Consider the following 22,272-nt stretch of genomic DNA (forward strand, 5'->3'; position numbering starts at 1 on the left):
ATTGCAAACATGCTACATGAAATGGCCAGAGACTGCAAACATGATACAAAAGATGATGTACCATATTACAGGGATGGTTCCTGGAAGGCAGATATGTGTCACCATTATTTGGGTTGTTGCTCCTTTAAGGGGGATGAAAAGAAGTCCAGTTGGAGAACTCGGATTCTCACTCACGCAGGGTGAGTAGTTCCACGGTGATCTGCTAGAGAGAGAAAGCCGACTTGCAGCTTTTACAGAATTGTTAAGTCCTCATATGTGACCTGGCAGAGCATCACCAGGGATGAAACCCAGCATCTGGTGATGTCTATGCGTTCCAGACTTCAGGCTGTAATTGACTGCAAAGGATTTGCAACCAAGTATTAAAAAGTGAAAGTTTGATTTATGATTATTATTCTGTCCCATTACTTTTCGTCCCTTAACAAGTGGGGGGCACATGTGCAAACTGTTGTAACTCCTGCACCGTTCACCTGATTTGGATGTAAATACCCTCAAATTGAAGCTGACAGTCTGCAGTTAAAGCACATCTTGTTGGTTTTATTTCAAATCCATTGTGGTGGTGTATAGAGCCAAAAATGTTAGAATTGTGTCGATGTCCCAATATTTATGGACCTGACTGTATGTATGAGATCTGCACAGTATTCCTGTGTCAGACGTTGCCTCTGGCCAGGTACTTGCTGTAATAAAGACCAGTCATTGCTTGTAAGGAAAACCAGATTCTCAAAAAAAATGGGTTCTGTATAGGCATATGTGTGCTATGCTGCCCATACTTCCAGGCACAAGGGAAATGCTGGCCGTACTGCTATGGGCAGCTGTATGCTCAACACTAGATTTGGCACCCAGAGGCCTATGTAGACTGATGTACTGCAAAGAGAAGTTGCTGAACAGTCTTCAGCTTGTTTCTGCTGCTCCTGAGACCTGGTCTGATCTGCAGCTTCCAGCTCTATCCATCTGGCCACAGTACAGATCCAGAACCAAATGCGATATCTCCTGCGCTCCGGGACCCAGACCGGTGGTAAGTAGATGGAATCAGACTCCAAAAAAGCAAGGAGGGGACCACCGAAATATTTAAGGTCATCTGGCCACAGTACAGATCCAGTCCAGCCTGCAAACCTTGGCGCTCGTGCCATTCTGTGCACTCACACTCTATGTTCCCATCTTCAGAGGTGTTGGGCAGGAGGTGCAAGTGTCCAAGTGTAAAAAAGATGGGTATGGTTTAAATTACGCTAAATATCAGGCGTGGCTTAAAGGGGTGTGTGGTTAAATAGTCTGAGATTTTCTTAGGCTCCCCCATGCAATTTTGCTCTCCACCCAAAACATCCCAAAAAATAAATAAACACACACATAGACTTATCTAAAAAACTTTAATAATGTAAGCATAAAGAACTGGCCCACACTCACTGACTGGTAAATAGAGGTTACGGTGGTTAGTACAGGGGAGGGTCAGAGACTGCAGGTGTAGTACAGAAGAGTGTCAGACACTGCAGGCATTGTACAGGAGAGGGTCAGAGCCTGCAGGCGTAGTATAGGAGTTGGTCAGAGACTGCAGGAGTAGTACAGGAGATGGTCAGAGACTGCAGGCATAGTACAGGAGTTGGTCAGAGACTGCAGGAGTAGTACAGGAGATGGTCAGAGACTGCAGGCATAGTACAGGAGTGGGTCAGAGACTGCAGACATAGTACAGGAGGTGGTCAGAGACTGCAGACATAACACAGGAGCTGGTCAGAGACTACAGGAGTAGTACAGGAGCGGGTAAGAGACTGCAGGAGTAGTACAGGAGTTGGCTAGAGACTGCAGGAGTAGTACAGGAGAGGGTCAGAGATGGAAAGCATAGTACAGGAGAGGGCCAGAGACTGCAGGAGTAGTACAGGAGTTGGTCAGAGACTGCAGGCATAGCACAGGAGTTGGTCAGGGACTGCAGGCGTTGTACAAGAGAGGATCAGAGACTGCAAGAGTTGTGCAGGATAGGGTCACAGACTGCAGGCCTAGTACAGGAGAGTGTCAGAGAGTGCAGGTCTAGTACAGGAGTTGGTCAGAGACTGCAGGCATGGTACAGGAGAGGGTCAGAAACTGCAGGTGTAGTACAGGGGTTGGTCAAAGACTGCAGGAGTAGTATAGGAGAGGGCCACAGACTGCATGCATAGTACAGGAGTTGGTCAGAGACTGCAGGAGTAGTACAGGAGATGGTCAGAAACTGCAGACATAGTATAGGAGATGGGTAGAGACTGCATGTTTAGTACAGGAGATGGTCAGAGACTGCATAGGTCAGGAGATGGTCAGAATCTGCAGGTGTAGTACAGGAGATGGTCAGAGACTGCAGACATAGTACAGGAGATGGTCAGAGACTGCAGATATAGTACAGGAGATGGTCAGAGACAATGTTGAAAACAAATGCGACAGACAGCAGGTATTGGATAACAGCACGTTTGCACACTTTCTCCATCTTTCAGACAATGATGACCTTCTGCGCTTCAGTCTTCAATAACTGAAACAAAGAAAAAGCTATTTGTGAGAAATTTGGTATGGAACCTTGCAAAGATATGTACTATGAGTAGCAAAAATAAAATTGGGCTAAGCAAATGCTTCATGGGTAGGCCGAGAACTTTTCAGTTGCCCCTTGTAATATAACGTAGTTTGTCCATCTGGTGGACAAGTTAAGCTAGTGACTGTGCGCACAATTAATTAATCGGTTATATTACTCCCGAATCAGAGGTAAGTAAATATTACAAACTGTACTCTCTGGGCTGGGAATAAAAGAGGAATCTCACAGAGAGAATGAAGGTTCATCTTGATCCCCATCTTGATCCATATTCATCTTGATCTAGCTTTGTCAATCTTCATCCATCTCCATCCATCTTGTTCCATCATCATCCATCGCAATCGATATCCATCTTGAGGGCTAGATCAGTATTCATCTTGAGGGCCTGGATGGCATCCATTTTGAAACCATAATCAGCTATCCAACGCAAACTATTTTGAGCCATCTCCATCTTGCTCTCCAGGTCCTAATTAGGCAGCTTTCTCCGGGTGGCTCCAACCCAGAATAGATCATGTGACTGGTAATGTATAACTTCATAATTCCTTTGAAAGTTCCATCTTTCTTTTGAGGTTAACAACTGTGTGCTATTTTCTTAATAATACGTAGATTCTGCTTGGTTATTGTGGTATTCCACTCACGGTATCACTACCCTAGGGAATAACGTTTAGCTGTGTATTGAGACTATAGATAGTCCAAACAAACTATTTCCTTCACTAAATGCTACACTGGCTGTAAGCACTGTAATGACTGCTTGTAGCTTCAACTACCTACAGAACACAGTGCTGGGTTCCAGCTGTGAGACAGAGACTTCCCGTCTCGCACCCAGAACGATGCAGTGGCAATGAGTGGCGCTCAGCTACTCAAAGGTAGCTTTGTATTCTGTGAATGAATACAAAGGTTCCTCTTATTCCTCTGAGTTAGAGGGGCGGACCGGAAGAACTAGTTAATACCAGCGGCCCCTTCAGGGGTAGCATTACATTTAGTTTGAATGCTGACTTCTTTTTTTTTTACTTCTTTTTCAAAAGATCACACTATTTTTGTCAATGTGAATGTGACATCTCCCCAGGGATTGGCTGAAGTTCCATAAATATTCAGGCTGAAGGCTATGCTCTCCCTCCCACTATATTCTAGAAATCTCAATAATACTGGGGGAAGTAGTAGAGCAGCAGCCTGTGAAACTCTGAGCATACCCAATTATTAACCCCTGCTCCACTAATTATAGTAAATTTACCTAGCAACCTACTTAAGCTAGCAAGGTGCTGTATAAACATTAAATTCTCCAATGAGCGTTCATACGAAAATTTTATACAAACAATCTCAGTACAATTGATGACATGCAATGGGGAAAACTCTTCAAGAGTATGTCATTACCAGCATGTTTCTTCATTTTCCAAAAAAATGTTGTAAAAAAGGAGATCACCAAAAAGGAGTCACTGTACTGGCCTGACATTTTTCATTGGATACGTTTTATAATAGACAGTAACGGCTTTTTTTCAAAATGTTTACTCTTTTTTTAGTAAAAAAAAATCACCAAAAGAAAGCTCTATCTCTCGCAAAAAAAGTAGCAATTGAAAAATGGCCTGGAAAGTAAGGGGCCAGACAGGCTGCACAATCAGAGTAAAGAACTGGTATGGATTTTTACAGGGACTTCACACTTTTTTTTTGCATGAGGTATGCCCTTAAAATCCATACTAGACTCAAAGGGGTTTATTTACTAAAGCTGGAGAGTGCAAAATCAGACTCACTTCTGCATAGAAACCAATCAGCTTCCAGGTTTCATTGCCAAAGCTTCTTTGAACAAGCTGAGGTTAGAAGCTGATTGGTTTCTATGCAGAAGGGAGTCTGATTTTGGACTCTCCAGCTTTAGTAAATAAACCCCAAAATGTCTGGTGTGTATTTTCAGTAAGACTGTATGGGGGAGATATACTAAAACTGGAACACTCAGTGCAGCTGTACATGGTAGCCAGTTTCTAACTTCAGCTTGTTTAACTAAGTTTTGACAATAAATCCTTGAAACTGTTTGGTTTCTATGCAGAGATGTACCAGATTTTGCAATCTCTCTAGTTTTAGTTATGTAGCACTACCTTCTTGGGGGTTGCTAAGAGATTTGGGTCCCCCTATCATCCTGCGCAGCCAGGCAATCTGCATTCCCCACACAAGCATGCATTCAAAGTCTAAAATCAGTCCTTGAGCTTTTGTTTTGTTGTTTATTATGGGGATTTTTAACTGGGATAGCGTAAAGGGGGTATAGGATGCCCAAGGGAACCAACAACTGAGGACAAACTTCCTAGAACTATGCATATGCTTCTTTGCAGCACAGTGTCTATTGGAGAGCTAGCCAGCATCTTCACAATGTACCACCCCAGACCAAGATGACATTTTCCTCCTCACCCAGCAATCTGGAAGTCTTTTTCCTGAGCAGGGCATTTGGTCCTGTCCCTTTAAATGAGTGAACAGTCGCAAGTATGGTGCTAATCTGGTTTCCCACCAGAGTGCTCCTTCCCCCATCCACCCAGGGGGTGCAGGTGTACTCACTCAGATCCTCTCCTGTACCGCTTGTGGGTTGGCTGCTGCTACTAGGCCTATTAGCTGGGCTGCTCCTTCCTGGCCATACAGGTGGTCCTCTCTCAGGGGGCCAGTGAGTTGCAAGTTTTCCTCCTTTCCACCTCTAGGCTCGCAGGCAGCCATTAGGCCTGCTGGCAGCCTCCTTCCTCACAGCCTCACATCTTCCTCTTGACTCTTCACACTCCCCACTCCTGCTACTGAACAGGCTCGAACATGTTTAAGGAAGCCCCTTGCCAAGCCTTCTGTTGGGGATTGACTGAGGTCCCTCAAGAGTGCAGCTAGCCACTCCTCAGATCCACCCATTGCCTCCAAGGCCTTCCTCCAAAAGCCTCAGAGCAGGGGGAAATTCCAGAGGGGCTGGCCTGCAGAGCCTCTCGGCCCTAACCACAATTTGATCCCTCTGGCTATTACACCTGGGCAGCTATTCAGCTCCTATCTAACCATTAGGATCTAGCTTCCCCTAGCTAAACTAGGAGGGTTCTACAGTAAATCTCCCCTTATGCATTTTTTTTAATGCTTGTTACAGCAAAAATTATTTTAATAGGAAACAAAAATATCACAGTTTAAATATGCCAGCAAATGACATTCATTGCAAGATTCTTTTTTTTTTTCTTAAACTACACACAAACGTCTCCAAAGGTTCCCCAAAATATATAGCGAATACATGGTCAATTACTGTCTATGTATGTATTTATTTATTATTATTTTGTAAACAAAAAAGTGGGAAATGATAGCTGCCAAAGTTATTTGGTGGCAATTTTTCCTTTGTAAAGGACGGCGCTACTGCAGCACTTACTGTACATCACAGAGATGCCCCTTCACAGGCAGATTAGGACACCCCCAGGTATGTTAATTTAAGGAATTGGACATTTTTATTGTTTCCCTTTAAGTATATAGAAATTCACTACTACTGGCCAATTGGAGTTTTTTAAAAAAAACTTTTTGCATTGGTACGTTTCCCAGGGCAGTGCCCACATTTACTCCCAAATTTGACACTCCATTGCCTATTAGCCAAGAAAAATGGGCTTTATTAATTTGACAGATTCTTCTCACTTTTGACTTAATTGGGGTTCCAGTTTGGCATCTGAATGTCTCTGAAGTTTGCCAAACTCTGCTGGAACCAAACGTGGGCTAGTTTGGCTCATCCCTAGTAATTGGTACTGGCTAGTGTGACCTTTCCTCTTAGCAGGAAATACGGGCACTACTAACCTTTGCAAACAGCATTTTCAGCTGCAGACTAGCTAAGCCCCTCATGCCCAACCTGCATATCAGGAGTAGCCAGTAGTGGGAGCAATGATTTGTAAGAATGTAATGTCAGTGCTTTCTAATTTAGTGATCTACTGTCAATTACTAGTATTACATGTAATGCATAATTATGTATGTCACTTCCTTGCTCTTGAGTTGTTGGGAATAAGATCCTGGAAGGAGGAAGTGGAGAGAGAGAGAGAAAAGGTCTAAGCCATATGTCCTGCACATTCTACTAATATCAGATCAGAAGAGACACTTACTGGCAGGTAACTAGGATTGTGTTTCAGGCTGGTTGGATAAATGCTGGAGTGTCCTTTCATCTTCATGTCCCTGACACAGGGGCCCCTGCAACAAGATTTTGCTGCAACATTCATCTACTGCATCTCTTAATAACTATATGTACCCGGCTATATGTGCATAATTTCACCAGGACTCCTAGCAGGCCCAATGCTGATAACACCTCTTTCTTCATTGAATATGCTGTATTTAATGTTATTAATCTTTTCTTATATAAAGCTTGTATTATTTCTATGTTAGTGTGCATCTATATACTTATAGTTAGTACTATATGCTGATTACAGTAGTCTTCTGCTTCTATTTACTTTGTTTTGATTTTGGTGTTGTGGGATTTTTCAACTCAAGTATATAGCTAACCTCTGTTTGTCAGTAATACTCAATTCAAGAGATAATGAGATGGTTTTACTAAAGGCAAATAGACTGTGCACCTTGCAAGTACAGTTGCATTCCACCCAATACCCAATCACATGCAAGGAAAAAACATTTTTGCTTACACGATTGGATGATAGAAATCAGCAGAGCTTCCCCTCATTTACTAAGCTCTGCCACAAATGCCCTTGCACTGTGCAATTGCACTTGCAAAGTACACATTCTATTTGCCTTAATAAATCCACTGCAACATGTAGCTACATAGAAACCAGACAGACTCAAGTATGGTGAGAATTAGAGATGAGCGAAGTATTCAAAAATTCGATTCGACTGATTCGGCGAATTCGTAGAAAAATTTTGATTCGAGTCGAATATATTCGCTGTGAATTTAACTTAAAAAAGGGTGTTTCTAGGCTTCAGAGAGACTTAATATTAGTGCTGAACACTGTACCTTTAATTTAAATGCCCTTGGAGTCTGCTGGGGAAGAGAAATAATACTGTCAGGCAGTATGACATGCAGATGAGTGCCGTCGATCTTAGAATCACCGCACACTTCACTCATTTGGCCAGTCACGGGGCCAAAACCAGAGTGTGGAGCCACAGTGTGGCGGTGGAGGCAGCAGCAATGGGAGGCCATGCAGCACCCTATGACAAAAATGGAAACCACCAGCAGTGTGAGGAGACCTGAAAGTGGCACATGGCAGAGTGTGGCGATAGAGACAGCAGCAATGGGAGGCCGTACAGGGACCCATGACACACTCTGGACCTGGCAGCAGCATGAGGAGGCGGTACAGTGGCCCATGGCAGATTACGGGCCTGGCAGCAGCATGAGGAGTCGGTAGGGGGGCCCATGGCAGATTACAGGCCTGGCAGCAGCAATGGGAGGCCGTACAGGGACCCATGACACAATCTGGACCTGGCAGCAGCATGGGGAGGCGGTACAGGGGCCCATGACAGATTACGGGCCTGGCAGCAGCATTTGGAGTCGGTACGGGGGCCCATGACACACTCTGGACCTGGCAGCAGCATGAGGAGGTGGTACAGGGGCGCATGACAGATTACGAGCCTGGCAGCAGCAACTTGGACAGGAGGACGTTCAGTTTCTGCACCGTCTGGTGCGTGCTCGCAAACTGTTGTCTCTTGGAAACGGATTCCAAGAAAGACTGCTGACGGAATCCGTGAAGAGGAGTAGCAGGAGAAGGAGCATCTGAACGAGCGGAATATGCCAACAAGCGACAACAGGGGCCCATGACAGATTACGGGCCTGGCAGCAGCATGAGGAGTCGGTACGGGGGCCCATGGCAGATTAGGGGCCTGGCAGCAGCTATGGGAGGCCCGTAATCTGCCAGCACCCTATGACAAAAAATGGAACCCACCAGCAGTGTGAGGAGACCTGAAAGTGGCACATGGCAGAGTGTGGCGATGGAGACAGCAGCAATGGGAGGCCGTACAGGGACCCATGAGAGACTCTGGACTTGGCAGCAGCATGAGGAGGCGGTATAGGGGCCCATGGCAGATTAGGGGCCTGGCAGCAGCTATGGGAGGCCCGTAATCTGCCAGCACCCTATGACAAAAAATGGAATACACCAGCAGTGTGAGGAGACCTGAAAGTGGCACATGGCAGAGTGTGGCGATGGAGACAGCAGCAATGGGAGGCCGTACAGGGACCCATGAGAGACTCTGGACTTGGCAGCAGCATGAGGAGGCGGTATAGGGGCCCATGGCAGATTAGGGGCCTGGCAGCAGCTATGGGAGGCCCGTAATCTGCCAGCACCCTATGACAAAAAATGGAACACACCAGCAGTGTGAGGAGACCTGAAAGTGGCACATGTTTGGGGCATGATTCATGGCGGATTTAGTCAGTTGTGTCAGGAACTGGTGGTTTGAAATCCAGACTAATCCACGCCTGATTCATTTTCACAAACGTCAGTCTCTCCACACTTTGGGTGGACAGTCGTGTCCTCCGCGGAGTTGCAATACCTCCTGCCGCACTAAACACGCGCTCCGATGCCACGCTACTGGCCGGGCATGACAGCCTTTCAAGGGCAAATTCAGCTAGTTGGGGCCAAAGGTCAAGTTTCGTTGCCCAGTAGTCAAGGGGATTGTCTACCTCGGTTGGCAGGGTGCTGTCCAAGTAGGCCTAAGCCTGTTGTTTGAGGTCCTGCTCCAGGTCCACCTGATGCTGCTGCTGCTGCTGCGGCTGGTTAGTAGTTTCCTCACTGCGCTGGTGAAGAAAGCTACTCATCATCGACTGCAGACTGAGGCAGCCGCTGCTGGTGGAGCTGCCACTGCTCCTACCACCCCACCCCTCCCCTGCTGCCATGGCAGCGGAACGCGAGCGCACAGGGCCCACAGTGTCTGAGGATGGACGTTGGCGCAGACAGGCAGAGACCAGCTGACTACATAGGTGGTTTTTATAGTACGTTATTTTGGCCTCCCTCTCAGCAGGTGTGAAAAAGGCCACCATTTTGGAACGGTAGCGAGGGTCCAACAAGGTGGACAGCCAAAAGTCATCCCTCTGTCTGATGGTTATTATTCGGCTGTCGCTACGCAAGCAACCGAGCATGCTATGGGCCATTTGTGCCAAGGAATGCGAGGGACTCCCTGCCTCCATCTCCACAGCATACTGCCACGGTGCGTCTGGGTCCTCTGTCTCCTCCTCCTCCTCCTCCTCTACCAGATGCTCCTGCTCCTCCACTCCTGTCCGCTGAGTGGAAAAACCACCCATTTCACTCAATAATTCCTGAGCACCAATGTCCTCCTCTACCTCCTCCTCTTCTTCCTGTCCTGCCCCCACAGGGGTCATGTGGCGTTGAGATCTGTGCGCCACGTCTACCGCACCCTGACCAGCCATTGTTAACAGCATTTGTTCCAGGACGTGCAACAGAGGAATGACGTCGTTCATCCCATAGTCCTGCCGACTCACGAATAGCGTGGCCTCCTCAAAGGGCCTGAGCAAGCGCAGGTGTCACGCATGAGCTGCCAATGGCTGACATCTAAGTTACACAGGGAATACCTTTATCCGCTTTTAACATCAGGAAATCTGTGATGGCCTTTTGCTGTTCGTAAAGGCGGTCTAACATATGTAGGGTTGAATTCCACCTTGTTGCAACGTCACAGCATGAGGAGTCGGTATAGGGGCCCATGGCAGATTAGGGGCCTGGCAGCAGCTATGGGAGGCCCGTAATCTGCCAGCACCCTATGTCAAAAAATTCTACACACCAGCAGTGTGTGAGGAGACCTGAAAGTGGCACATGGCAGAGTGTGGCGATGGAGACAGCAGCAATGGGAGGCCGTACAGGGACCCATGACAGACTCTGGACCTGGCAGCAGCATGAGGAGGCGGTATATAGGGGCCTATGGCAGATTAGGGGCCTGGCAGCAGCTATAGGAGGCCCATAATCTGCCAGCACCCTATGTCAAAAAAATTCTACACACCAGCAGTGTGAGGAGACCTGAAAGTGGCACATGGCATGAGAGACTCTGGACCTGGCAGCAGCATGAGGAAGCGGTATATAGGGGCCTATGGCAGATTAGGGGCCTGGCAGCAGCTATAGGAGGCCCATAATCTGCCAGCACCCTATGTCAAAAAATTCAACACACCAGCAGTGTGAGGAGACCTGAAAGTGGCACATGGCAGAGTGTGGCGATGGAGACAGCAGCAATGGGAGGCCGTACAGGGACCCATGACAGACTCTGGACCTGGCAGCAGCATGAGGAGGCGGTATATAGGGGCCTATGGCAGATTAGGGGCCTGGCAGCAGCTATGGGAGGCCCTTAATCTGCCAGCACCCTATGTCAAAAAATTCTACACACCAGCAGTGTGAGGAGACCTGAAAGTGGCACATGGCATGAGAGACTCTGGACCTGGCAGCAGCATGAGGAAGCGGTATATAGGGGCCTATGGCAGATTAGGGGCCTGGCAGCAGCAATGGGAGGCCCATAATCTGCCAGCACCCTATGTCAAAAAATTCTACACACCAGCAGTGTGTGAGGAGACCTGAAAGTGGCACATGGCAGAGTGTGGCGATGGAGACAGCAGCAATGGGAGGCCGTACAGGGACCCATGACAGACTCTGGACCTGGCAGCAGCATGAGGAGGCGGTATATAGGGGCCCATGGCAGATTAGGGGCCTGGCAGCAGCTATGGGAGGCCCTTAATCTGCCAGCACCCTATGTCAAAAAATTCTACACACCAGCAGTGTGTGAGGAGACCTGAAAGTGGCACATGGCAGAGTGTGGCGATGGAGACAGCAGCAATGGGAGGCCGTACAGGGACCCATGACAGACTCTGGACCTGGCAGCAGCATGAGGAGGCGGTATATAGGGGCCCATGGCAGATTAGGGGCCTGGCAGCAGCTATGGGAGGCCCTTAATCTGCCAGCACCCTATGTCAAAAAAATTCTACACACCAGCAGTGTGAGGAGACCTGAAAGTGGCACATGGCATGAGAGACTCTGGACCTGGCAGCAGCATGAGGAAGCGGTATATAGGGGCCTATGGCAGATTAGGGGCCTGGCAGCAGCTATAGGAGGCCCATAATCTGCCAGCACCCTATGTCAAAAAATTCAACACACCAGCAGTGTGAGGAGACCTGAAAGTGGCACATGGCAGAGTGTGGCGATGGAGACAGCAGCAATGGGAGGCCGTACAGGGACCCATGACAGACTCTGGACCTGGCAGCAGCATGAGGAGGCGGTATATAGGGGCCTATGGCAGATTAGGGGCCTGGCAGCAGCTATGGGAGGCCCTTAATCTGCCAGCACCCTATGTCAAAAAAATTCTACACACCAGCAGTGTGAGGAGACCTGAAAGTGGCACATGGCATGAGAGACTCTGGACCTGGCAGCAGCATGAGGAAGCGGTATATAGGGGCCTATGGCAGATTAGGGGCCTGGCAGCAGCTATAGGAGGCCCATAATCTGCCAGCACCCTATGTCAAAAAAATTCTACACACCAGCAGTGTGAGGAGACCTGAAAGTGGCACATGGCATGAGAGACTCTGGACCTGGCAGCAGCATGAGGAAGCGGTATATAGGGGCCTATGGCAGATTAGGGGCCTGGCAGCAGCTATAGGAGGCCCATAATCTGCCAGCACCCTATGTCAAAAAATTCAACACACCAGCAGTGTGAGGAGACCTGAAAGTGGCACATGGCAGAGTGTGGCGATGGAGACAGCAGCAATGGGAGGCCGTACAGGGACCCATGACAGACTCTGGACCTGGCAGCAGCATGAGGAGGCGGTATATAGGGGCCCATGGCAGATTAGGGGCCTGGCAGCAGCTATGGGAGGCCCTTAATCTGCCAGCACCCTATGTCAAAAAATTCTACACACCAGCAGTGTGTGAGGAGACCTGAAAGTGGCACATGGCAGAGTGTGGCGATGGAGACAGCAGCAATGGGAGGCCGTACAGGGACCCATGACAGACTCTGGACCTGGCAGCAGCATGAGGAGGCGGTATATAGGGGCCCATGGCAGATTAGGGGCCTGGCAGCAGCTATGGGAGGCCCTTAATCTGCCAGCACCCTATGTCAAAAAAATTCTACACACCAGCAGTGTGAGGAGACCTGAAAGTGGCACATGGCATGAGAGACTCTGGACCTGGCAGCAGCATGAGGAAGCGGTATATAGGGGCCTATGGCAGATTAGGGGCCTGGCAGCAGCTATAGGAGGCCCATAATCTGCCAGCACCCTATGTCAAAAAATTCAACACACCAGCAGTGTGAGGAGACCTGAAAGTGGCACATGGCAGAGTGTGGCGATGGAGACAGCAGCAATGGGAGGCCGTACAGGGACCCATGACAGACTCTGGACCTGGCAGCAGCATGAGGAGGCGGTATATAGGGGCCTATGGCAGATTAGGGGCCTGGCAGCAGCTATGGGAGGCCCGTAATCTGCCAGCACCCTATGTCAAAAAATTCTACACACCAGCAGTGTGAGGAGACCTGAAAGTGGCACATGGCATGAGAGACTCTGGACCTGGCAGCAGCATGAGGAAGCGGTATATAGGGGCCTATGGCAGATTAGGGGCCTGGCAGCAGCTATAGGAGGCCCATAATCTGCCAGCACCCTATGTCAAAAAAATTCAACACACCAGCAGTGTGAGGAGACCTGAAAGTGGCACATGGCAGAGTGTGGCGATGGAGACAGCAGCAATGGGAGGCCGTACAGGGACCCATGACAGACTCTGGACCTGGCAGCAGCATGAGGAGGCGGTATATAGGGGCCTATGGCAGATTAGGGGCCTGGCAGCAGCTATGGGAGGCCCTTAATCTGCCAGCACCCTATGTCAAAAAATTCTACACACCAGCAGTGTGAGGAGACCTGAAAGTGGCACATGGCATGAGAGACTCTGGACCTGGCAGCAGCATGAGGAAGCGGTATATAGGGGCCTATGGCAGATTAGGGGCCTGGCAGCAGCAATGGGAGGCCCATAATCTGCCAGCACCCTATGTCAAAAAATTCTACACACCAGCAGTGTGTGAGGAGACCTGAAAGTGGCACATGGCAGAGTGTGGCGATGGAGACAGCAGCAATGGGAGGCCGTACAGGGACCCATGACAGACTCTGGACCTGGCAGCAGCATGAGGAGGCGGTATATAGGGGCCCATGGCAGATTAGGGGCCTGGCAGCAGCTATGGGAGGCCCTTAATCTGCCAGCACCCTATGTCAAAAAATTCTACACACCAGCAGTGTGTGAGGAGACCTGAAAGTGGCACATGGCAGAGTGTGGCGATGGAGACAGCAGCAATGGGAGGCCGTACAGGGACCCATGACAGACTCTGGACCTGGCAGCAGCATGAGGAGGCGGTATATAGGGGCCCATGGCAGATTAGGGGCCTGGCAGCAGCTATGGGAGGCCCTTAATCTGCCAGCACCCTATGTCAAAAAAATTCTACACACCAGCAGTGTGAGGAGACCTGAAAGTGGCACATGGCATGAGAGACTCTGGACCTGGCAGCAGCATGAGGAAGCGGTATATAGGGGCCTATGGCAGATTAGGGGCCTGGCAGCAGCTATAGGAGGCCCATAATCTGCCAGCACCCTATGTCAAAAAATTCAACACACCAGCAGTGTGAGGAGACCTGAAAGTGGCACATGGCAGAGTGTGGCGATGGAGACAGCAGCAATGGGAGGCCGTACAGGGACCCATGACAGACTCTGGACCTGGCAGCAGCATGAGGAGGCGGTATATAGGGGCCTATGGCAGATTAGGGGCCTGGCAGCAGCTATGGGAGGCCCTTAATCTGCCAGCACCCTATGTCAAAAAAATTCTACACACCAGCAGTGTGAGGAGACCTGAAAGTGGCACATGGCATGAGAGACTCTGGACCTGGCAGCAGCATGAGGAAGCGGTATATAGGGGCCTATGGCAGATTAGGGGCCTGGCAGCAGCTATAGGAGGCCCATAATCTGCCAGCACCCTATGTCAAAAAAATTCTACACACCAGCAGTGTGAGGAGACCTGAAAGTGGCACATGGCATGAGAGACTCTGGACCTGGCAGCAGCATGAGGAGGCGGTATATAGGGGCCTATGGCAGATTAGGGGCCTGGCAGCAGCTATGGGAGGCCCTTAATCTGCCAGCACCCTATGTCAAAAAATTCTACACACCAGCAGTGTGAGGAGACCTGAAAGTGGCACATGGCATGAGAGACTCTGGACCTGGCAGCAGCATGAGGAAGCGGTATATAGGGGCCTATGGCAGATTAGGGGCCTGGCAGCAGCAATGGGAGGCCCATAATCTGCCAGCACCCTATGTCAAAAAATTCTACACACCAGCAGTGTGTGAGGAGACCTGAAAGTGGCACATGGCAGAGTGTGGCGATGGAGACAGCAGCAATGGGAGGCCGTACAGGGACCCATGACAGACTCTGGACCTGGCAGCAGCATGAGGAGGCGGTATATAGGGGCCTATGGCAGATTAGGGGCCTGGCAGCAGCTATGGGAGGCCCTTAATCTGCCAGCACCCTATGTCAAAAAAATTCTACACACCAGCAGTGTGAGGAGACCTGAAAGTGGCACATGGCATGAGAGACTCTGGACCTGGCAGCAGCATGAGGAAGCGGTATATAGGGGCCTATGGCAGATTAGGGGCCTGGCAGCAGCTATAGGAGGCCCATAATCTGCCAGCACCCTATGTCAAAAAAATTCTACACACCAGCAGTGTGAGGAGACCTGAAAGTGGCACATGGCATGAGAGACTCTGGACCTGGCAGCAGCATGAGGAGGCGGTATATAGGGGCCTATGGCAGATTAGGGGCCTGGCAGCAGCTATGGGAGGCCCTTAATCTGCCAGCACCCTATGTCAAAAAATTCTACACACCAGCAGTGTGAGGAGACCTGAAAGTGGCACATGGCATGAGAGACTCTGGACCTGGCAGCAGCATGAGGAAGCGGTATATAGGGGCCTATGGCAGATTAGGGGCCTGGCAGCAGCAATGGGAGGCCCATAATCTGCCAGCACCCTATGTCAAAAAATTCTACACACCAGCAGTGTGTGAGGAGACCTGAAAGTGGCACATGGCAGAGTGTGGCGATGGAGACAGCAGCAATGGGAGGCCGTACAGGGACCCATGACAGACTCTGGACCTGGCAGCAGCATGAGGAGGCGGTATATAGGGGCCCATGGCAGATTAGGGGCCTGGCAGCAGCTATGGGAGGCCCTTAATCTGCCAGCACCCTATGTCAAAAAATTCTACACACCAGCAGTGTGTGAGGAGACCTGAAAGTGGCACATGGCAGAGTGTGGCGATGGAGACAGCAGCAATGGGAGGCCGTACAGGGACCCATGACAGACTCTGGACCTGGCAGCAGCATGAGGAGGCGGTATATAGGGGCCCATGGCAGATTAGGGGCCTGGCAGCAGCTATGGGAGGCCCTTAATCTGCCAGCACCCTATGTCAAAAAAATTCTACACACCAGCAGTGTGAGGAGACCTGAAAGTGGCACATGGCATGAGAGACTCTGGACCTGGCAGCAGCATGAGGAAGCGGTATATAGGGGCCTATGGCAGATTAGGGGCCTGGCAGCAGCTATAGGAGGCCCATAATCTGCCAGCACCCTATGTCAAAAAATTCAACACACCAGCAGTGTGAGGAGACCTGAAAGTGGCACATGGCAGAGTGTGGCGATGGAGACAGCAGCAATGGGAGGCCGTACAGGGACCCATGACAGACTCTGGACCTGGCAGCAGCATGAGGAGGCGGTATATAGGGGCCTATGGCAGATTAGGGGCCTGGCAGCAGCTATGGGAGGCCCGTAATCTGCCAGCACCCTATGTCAAAAAATTCTACACACCAGCAGTGTGAGGAGACCTGAAAGTGGCACATGGCATGAGAGACTCTGGACCTGGCAGCAGCATGAGGAAGCGGTATATAGGGGCCTATGGCAGATTAGGGGCCTGGCAGCAGCTATAGGAGGACCATAATCTGCCAGCACCCTATGTCAAAAAATTCAACACACCAGCAGTGTGAGGAGACCTGAAAGTGGCACATGGCAGAGTGTGGCGATGGAGACAGCAGCAATGGGAGGCCGTACAGGGACCCATGACAGACTCTGGACCTGGCAGCAGCATGAGGAGGCGGTATATAGGGGCCTATGGCAGATTAGGGGCCTGGCAGCAGCTATGGGAGGCCCTTAATCTGCCAGCACCCTATGTCAAAAAATTCTACACACCAGCAGTGTGAGGAGACCTGAAAGTGGCACATGGCATGAGAGACTCTGGACCTGGCAGCAGCATGAGGAAGCGGTATATAGGGGCCTATGGCAGATTAGGGGCCTGGCAGCAGCAATGGGAGGCCCATAATCTGCCAGCACCCTATGTCAAAAAATTCTACACACCAGCAGTGTGTGAGGAGACCTGAAAGTGGCACATGGCAGAGTGTGGCGATGGAGACAGCAGCAATGGGAGGCCGTACAGGGACCCATGACAGACTCTGGACCTGGCAGCAGCATGAGGAGGCGGTATATAGGGGCCCATGGCAGATTAGGGGCCTGGCAGCAGCTATGGGAGGCCCTTAATCTGCCAGCACCCTATGTCAAAAAATTCTACACACCAGCAGTGTGTGAGGAGACCTGAAAGTGGCACATGGCAGAGTGTGGCGATGGAGACAGCAGCAATGGGAGGCCGTACAGGGACCCATGACAGACTCTGGACCTGGCAGCAGCATGAGGAGGCGGTATATAGGGGCCCATGGCAGATTAGGGGCCTGGCAGCAGCTATGGGAGGCCCTTAATCTGCCAGCACCCTATGTCAAAAAAATTCTACACACCAGCAGTGTGAGGAGACCTGAAAGTGGCACATGGCATGAGAGACTCTGGACCTGGCAGCAGCATGAGGAAGCGGTATATAGGGGCCTATGGCAGATTAGGGGCCTGGCAGCAGCAATGGGAGGCCCATAATCTGCCAGCACCCTATGTCAAAAAATTCTACACACCAGCAGTGTGTGAGGAGACCTGAAAGTGGCACATGGCAGAGTGTGGCGATGGAGACAGCAGCAATGGGAGGCCGTACAGGGACCCATGACAGACTCTGGACCTGGCAGCAGCATGAGGAAGCGGTATATAGGGGCCTATGGCAGATTAGGGGCCTGGCAGCAGCTATAGGAGGCCCATAATCTGCCAGCACCCTATGTAAAAAAATTCAACACACCAGCAGTGTGAGGAGACCTGAAAGTGGCACATGGCATGAGACACTGTGGACCTGGCAGCAGCATGAGGAGGCGGTATATAGGGGCCCATGGCAGATTAGGGGCCTGGCAGCAGCTATGGGAGGCCCATAATCTGCCAGCACCCTATGTCAAAAAATTCAACACACCAGCAGTGTGAGGAGACCTGAAAGTGGCACATGGCATGAGAGACTCTGGACCTGGCAGCAGCATGAGGAAGCGGTATATAGGGGCCTATGGCAGATTAGGGGCCTGGCAGCAGCTATAGGAGGCCCATAATCTGCCAGCACCCTATGTCAAAAAATTCTACACACCAGCAGTGTGTGAGGAGACCTCAAAGTGGCACATGTTTGAGGCATGATTCATGGCGGATTTAGTCAGTTGTGTCAGGAACTGGTGGTTTGAAATCCAGACTAATCCACGCCTGATTCATTTTCACAAACGTGAGTCTCTCCACACTTTGGGTGGACAGTCGTGTCCTCCGCGGAGTTACAATACCTCCTGCCGCACTAAACACGCGCTCCGATGCCACGCTACTGGCTGGGCATGACAGCCTTTCAAGGGCAAATTCAGCTAGTTGGGGCCAAAGGTCAAGTTTCGTTGCCCAGTAGTCAAGGGGATTGTCTACCTCGGTTGGCAGGGTGCTGTCCAAGTAGGCCCAAGCCTGTTGTTTGAGGTCCTGCTCCAGGTCCACCTGATGCTGCTGCTGCTGCTGCGGCTGGTTAGTAGTTTCCTCACTGCGCTGGTGAAGAAAGCTACTCATCATCGACTGCAGACTGAGGCAGCTGCTGCTGGTGGAGCTGCCACTGCTCCTACCACCCCACCCCTCCCCTGCTGCCATGCCAGCGGAACGCGAGCGCACAGGGCCCACAGTGTCTGAGGATGGACGTTGGCGCACAAAGGCAGAGACCAACTGACTACATAGGTGGTTTTTATAGTACGTTATTTTGGCCTCCCTCTCATCAGGTGTGAAAAAGGCCACCATTTTGGAACGGTAGCGAGGGTCCAACAAGGTGGACAGCCAAAAGTCATCCCTCTGTCTGATGGTTATTATTCGGCTGTCGCTACGCAAGCAACCGAGCATGCTATGGGCCATTTGTGCCAAGGAATGCGAGGGACTCCCTGCCTCCATCTCCACAGCATACTGCCACGGTGCGTCTGGGTCCTCTGTCTCCTCCTCCTCCTCCTCTACCAGATGCTCCTGCTCCTCCACTCCTGTCCGCTGAGTGGAAAAACCACCCATTTCACTCAATAATTCCTGAGCACAAATGTCCTCCTCTACCTCCTCCTCTTCTTCCTGTCCTGCCCCCACAGGGGTCATGTGGCGTTGAGATCTGTGCGCCACGTCTACCGCACCCTGACCAGCCATTGTTAACAGCATTTGTTCAAGGACGTGCAACAGAGGAATGACGTCGTTCATCCCATAGTCCTGCCGACTCACGAATAGCGTGGCCTCCTCAAAGGGCCTGAGCAAGCGGCAGGTGTCACGCATGAGCTGCCAATGGCTGACATCGAAGTTACACAGGGGAGTACCTTTATCCGCTTGTAACATCAGGAAATCGGTGATGGCCTTTCGCTGTTCGTAAAGGCGGTCTAACATGTGTAGGGTTGAATTCCACCTTGTTGCAACGTCGCAGATCAGGCGATGCTGTGGAATTCCGTTCTGCTGCTGCAGCTCAAGGAGGGTGTGCTTTGCGGTGTAGGAATGGCTGAAATGCATGCAAAGTTTACGTGACATTTTAAGGATGTCTTGCAGTGGGATGGTGGATTTTAAGAACCGCTTGACAACCAGATTGAACACGTGAGCCATGCATGGCGCATGGCACAACCTTCCTTGACGCAGAGCAGACACCATGTTCTTTCCGTTGTCGGTCAACATGGTTCCGATTTTCAGTTTGCGCGGAGACAGCCATCTGTCGATTTCTCTGTTCATTACACTCAGAAGTTCCTCCCCTGTGTGACTACGTTCGCCAAGGCATACCAGGTGCAGAACAGCGTGACACCGTTGCGCCCTGCACATGTGATATGCCGGTCGGGTAATGGGACTTGGCACGGGGGTGGCGGCTGAGGACACGGCGGAAGAAGAGGTGGTAGAGGCGGACATCTTTGCCGGACCAAGGACGTGCAAACGTGGAGGCAAAAGCGGCGTGACCTGTCCAAGTTGCTGGTGCGGCTGTGACGGCACCACGTTCACCCAGTGGGCCGTAAATGACATGTACTGTCCCTGACCGTAGTTACAGCTCCACACGTCGGCGCTGCCGTGCACTTTGGCAGAGACCGACATGCTCAAAGACTGGCCCACCATGTCTTCTACATGTGAATGCAGGGCTGGCACTGCCTTTTTGGCGAAGAAATGACGGCTTGGCACTCTCCACCGCGGCGCGGCACAAGCCATCATTTCTCTGAAAGGTGCTGAGTCCACCACTTGGAAAGGGAGGGACTGCAGCACCAGCAACTTGGACAGGAGGACGTTCAGCTTTTGCACCGTCGGGTGCGTGCTCGCAAACTGTTGTCTCTTGGAAACGGATTCCAAGAAAGACTGCTGACGGAATCCGTGAAGAGGAGTAGCAGGAGAAGGAGCATCTGAACGAGCGGAAGATGCCAACGAGCGACAACTCCCCTCAGCAGAGGTGTTGGAGCCTTGACTGGCTGATGGAGGGCGATTGACGTCGGGTGACGGAGCAAGTAACGGAGCGGGTGATGGAGCGGGGGCTGGGGCGGGCAGAACCGCCGTATCTTTATCACGGTTTTCCCAGGCCACCAAATGGCGACGCTGCATATGCTGCCGCAACGCTGTAGTCCCAACATGGGCCCCCTGGCCACGCTTGACTTTCTGGCCACATAGTCGACATACGGCTACGTTTACTTCCTCGGGCGGCTTGACGAAAAATTGCCACACCGCCGAGTAGGAAACTTTGCCCCCGATACTCCTCACTGGCTGACTGCTGCTTCCTCCGTGCACACCGGCACCACTACTGGCCGTGGTGGTAGGCTGCAGTGGAGCTGGTGCTCTACTCCGTGGACGTTTGGCTCCACTGACACTGCTGCGACCCTGCTGCTGTCTCCTGGGCAACCCACCGACTGTTTTGCTCGCTGCCAAGCTGCCACCCTCTTCTCCTGATGATGCGGAAGAAATTGCCTGATGACGACGAGGCTGCCAAGTGCGATCAACCTCCTCATCATCAAGTAGGGTCTCCGCCTCACTACTAGCCCCCTCGGCTGCGTCTGGGTCAGGAGACAGACCTGTCTCTAGACCGGCTACCGAGCCACTCTCCTCGCCACTACTTCTTCGCCTGGCTGCTGAAAAGGCGGATGTCTCCCCCCGTTCCTGACCGCCCTCTGTTAGCTCTTCCTCACTGTACAGTGGGGCTGAGCCCACAGCATGCGATACTTCGCTTGGTGAGGGAACACCAAAGGACAGGGGCAGGTAGAGGACACGTGATTTCAGTGGGCTTGGTCCCGGGCCATGCCAACTAACGGTTGTGTCTGACGTACCCACCGACCGTTGGCTGTAGGTGTCAGAGGTGACCTGGGAAGAGGAAGACGACCGAGCCAACCAATCGACGACGGCAGGGTTGTCGGTGGAGACACGACCGCTGGATGACACCGGGAGCACTGGCCTCTGGCTGCGAATAGTGCTGCCTCGACCCCTTCCTCTGCTGCCACGTCTGCTCGCTCCTAAAACATTGCCTCCTCTGCCACTCCTCTGCATGTTGTCTGACATACTCTTTAATTAAACGATTATGTGTCCCTGAGTAACAATTCTGTGTCCCTGAGTAACAATTCTGTGTCTGTGCGAGTAACAATTCTGTGGCCCTAAGTAACAGTTCTGTGGCCCTCAGTAACAATTCTGTGTCCCTGATTAACGTTTCTGTGGCCCCAAGTAACAGTTCTGTGGCCCTCAGTAACAATTCTGTGTCTGTGCGAGTAACAATTCTGTGTCTGTGCGAGTAACAATTCTGTGGCCCTAAGTAAAGTTTCTGTGGCCCTAAGTAACAATTCTCTGGCACTCAGTAACAATTCTGTCTGTCCCTGAGTAACAATTCTCTGGCACTCAGTAACAATTCTGTCTGTCCCTGAGTAAAAATTCTGTGGCCCTAAGTAAAGTTTCTGGGGCCCTGAGTAACAATTATCTGGCACTCCGTAACAATTCTGTCTGTCCCTGAGTAACAATTCTCTGGCACTCAGTAACAATTCTGTCTGTCCCTGAGTAAAAATTCTCTGGCCCTAAGTAAAGTTTCTGTGGCCCTGAGTAACAATTCTCTGGCACTCCGTAACAATTCTGTCTGTCCCTGAGTAACAATTCTCTGGCACTCAGTAACAATTCTGTCTGTCCCTGAGTAAAAATTCTGTGGCCCTAATTAAAGTTTCTGTGGCCCTAAGTAACAATTCTCTGGCACTCAGTAACAATTCTGTCTGTCCCTGAGTAACAATTCTCTGGCACTCGGTAACAATTCTGTCTGTCCCTGAGTAACAATTCTCTGGCACTCAGTAACAATTCTGTCTGTCCCTGAGTAAAAATTCTGTGGCCCTAATTAAAGTTTCTGTGGCCCTAAGTAACAATTCTCTGGCACTCAGTAACAATTC

The sequence above is a fragment of the Staurois parvus genome, unplaced genomic scaffold, assembly GCF_062004578.1.
Source record: "Staurois parvus isolate SC_StPar_1 unplaced genomic scaffold, SC_StPar_1.0 ptg000423l, whole genome shotgun sequence".
Lineage (NCBI taxonomy): Eukaryota > Metazoa > Chordata > Amphibia > Anura > Ranidae > Staurois > Staurois parvus.